The 2,841-nt window shown below is 43.7% G+C and overlaps 1 protein-coding gene across 2 annotated transcripts in view; it reads left to right on the top strand.

Annotated features, from left to right (window-relative positions):
* LOC101851061 (ERC protein 2) overlaps positions 1-2,841 on the top strand; it is a 49,272-nt gene that overhangs the window by 21,971 nt on the left and 24,460 nt on the right. The window lies entirely within an intron of this gene.

Raw genomic sequence — 2,841 nt, 5'->3', positions numbered from 1 at the left:
CACTCACTCACTCACCCACTCACTCACCCACTCACTCACTCACTCACTCCCTCTCTCACTCACTCACTCTGTCCGTCGGTCTGTCTGTCTGTCTGTCTGTCTGTCTGTTTGTCTACTTCTAATAGCTCTCACGTGCACACAGATGCACTCGCACACAATCGGTCGCCTAAGACGCGCTCACGCATCATTATTATTATACCCTCGCACTTATGTCGCTTTCACACACAGACTCACACTCACATTCCTTCTCGCCCACGCATGCTCGTCCCCGCCCGCGACACACACACACACACACACACACACACACACACACACACACGCTCACACTTATGCACACACACACACACACTCACGCACACACTCACTCACACGCGCATGCATAATGTATACAAGTTGCCTACTCAGAGTACGTCTTAGAGCCGTTTGGCTGCCCTGCCTTGTGCATTTTGTTGCACTGCCTCGTGATGACAGACGGCAAGCTTATAACATTTGAATTTCAGAACAGTCTACAGTCCTTTTATCATTCAAAAAAGTTCACACCTTCGTCTATAGTTTGCAGTCTGTCTGGGTATCCTTATGCATGTGGTAGGCGGGTGATCTGGTGTGAATTGCTCCTTCTTCCCTATCGACATCGGTCGTCTTTATATCTCCTCCTTCTTTTCTTTGTATGTTATTCTCCAGTGACATCCTGTAATCGTCGACACCTATATGACCTATTTGCGTTGCAAATGCGGTAAAACTCTGTCTAAATCCTGAGTATTAATATCTTCAAGTCTCTCTGTCTGAGTGGGTGGCTTGAGGGTGCCACTGGTAGATGCGACTCCCCCCCCCCCCCCCCCCCCCCGTTGTTGGGGGTTCCATTGGTCGAGTACCTGCGTCTGTGGTTTAGCGGTTAGGCGCTTCGCTGTCGCATGCAGGAGACCCGAGTTTGATTCCCGAGTAAGGAGAAATCTTCATCGAGTATCTCGGTCTCTGTGTTGGGATGTTGTGTCCTTGTTAGCTTAGGTTAGCCCCTACAGACACGATCGGAAGCCTGCCTCCTACATGATTTAAATTGTGTGAACGGAGCATTAAATTCACCCTATATTTTTTTTTTTAAAGGAAGTCTATAGTTTGCAGGCTTTTTGAGTGTCTTTATCCTCACGTCTCTCCTTCTGAGCGGATGACTGGGGGGGGGGGGTGCCACTGAAGGTTCGATATCTTTCCTTTCCCTTTGTTTCTGGGGGCTCTAGTGGCCGAGTAGTTAGTACGTTCAGACTCTCAATAATGTCATCAAGCAAGACGTGCGGCGACACGGGGTCAGATGGGTGGTCACTGGTGTGTGCCTTTGAGCAAGACACAATTTACCCTAGCTAAAAAAAAAGCGCGCACACACACACACACACACACACACACACACACACACACACACACACACACACACACACACCCGCAAGCACGCACGGTCATACGCACACCAGAAAACAGGGCGCTGCACAGTGGCGACCAGCGGAAGCATGTTTTTAAAACGGATGTAATATTACCAATATTAATAGTGTGTCCCCCACGGGATCCATAAAGAGTAATGTAAATTGCAGTTTATTTTTCTGTGTGTCTATCTTGCTTTTTCCGAGCACTTAAGGGCCGTTACGTAGTCGATGTGCTTCTCTTTATTCAAGAATTTTCTACCTGTCTATTTGTATAGTACGTCTCTCTCTCTCTCTCTCTCTCTCTCTCTCTCTCTCTCTCTCTCTCTCTCTCTCTCTCTCTCTCTCTCTCTCTCTCTCTCTCTCTCTCTCTCTCTCTCTCTCTCTCTCTCTCTCTCTCTCTCTCTCTCTCATATATTATATATAATATATATATATATATATATATATATATATATATAGATATATATATATATATATATATATATATATATATATATATATATATATGTATACAAACACGCACACATACATACACGCACATGCACACACACATACACACATATACACACACACAAGTAGACGGATACACACACACACACACACACACACACACACACACACACACACACATACACACACACATACACACATACATGCATACACAAATATATATATGCATATATAATATATGTATGTGTCTCAAAGTGTATGTGTGTGTGTGTGTGTGTGGGGGGGGGGACTATCTGTGCATTTCTGTGTTCAAACGTAGGTCGAGTGAACATTATCATCGCCCCTCGTATTGGGTGTTATAATGCTAAATAAAGAGACCACACTTTGAGCGATATATAATGTTTAATAAAGAGACTACGCACTGAGTGATATAGTGATAAATAAAGAGACCACGCACTGGGTGATATAATGTTAAATAAAGAGACCATGCACCGAGTGATATGATGTTAAATTTATAAGAGACCACATACTGAGTTATATATAATGTTAAAAAAATAGATCAGGCCCTGCCTTGTGCATTGTTGTATACAAGGGAGAGGCATTGAGGGGCGTATATTGCTGGTGATTAGGCGGACCAATTTAAAAGAACAAAATTCTATTTATATTTCCCAGTCGTGAGTTCTCGACACGCACGCTGTCGCATGCAGAGACCGTAAATAATTACGTTGTTTATATAATCATTGCCTGCATCAACGGGGCGTGGCGCTCTGCTCATCTAGCCAATCTAGGACATCTGTCTCTTTTCTTCCTTCCGTTTTTCGATGAGTATGTTTTATTTATTGTTTTGCTTTGTTGTTTGTTTGTTGGTTTTTATTTTGTGGGGTTTTGTTTTGTTGGGTTTTCTTTTTCTTTTTTTTTGGGGGGGGGGGGGGAGGTGGAATTTAGGTACTTTTTACGCCCCCATTGAAGCAATTAGATTAAT

This window comes from Aplysia californica, unplaced genomic scaffold (assembly GCF_000002075.1).
Source record: "Aplysia californica isolate F4 #8 unplaced genomic scaffold, AplCal3.0 scaffold00382, whole genome shotgun sequence".
Taxonomy (NCBI): domain Eukaryota; kingdom Metazoa; phylum Mollusca; class Gastropoda; order Aplysiida; family Aplysiidae; genus Aplysia; species Aplysia californica.
Note: the sequence above shows the minus strand (reverse complement) of the source record. Positions and strands in the feature narration are given on the sequence as shown.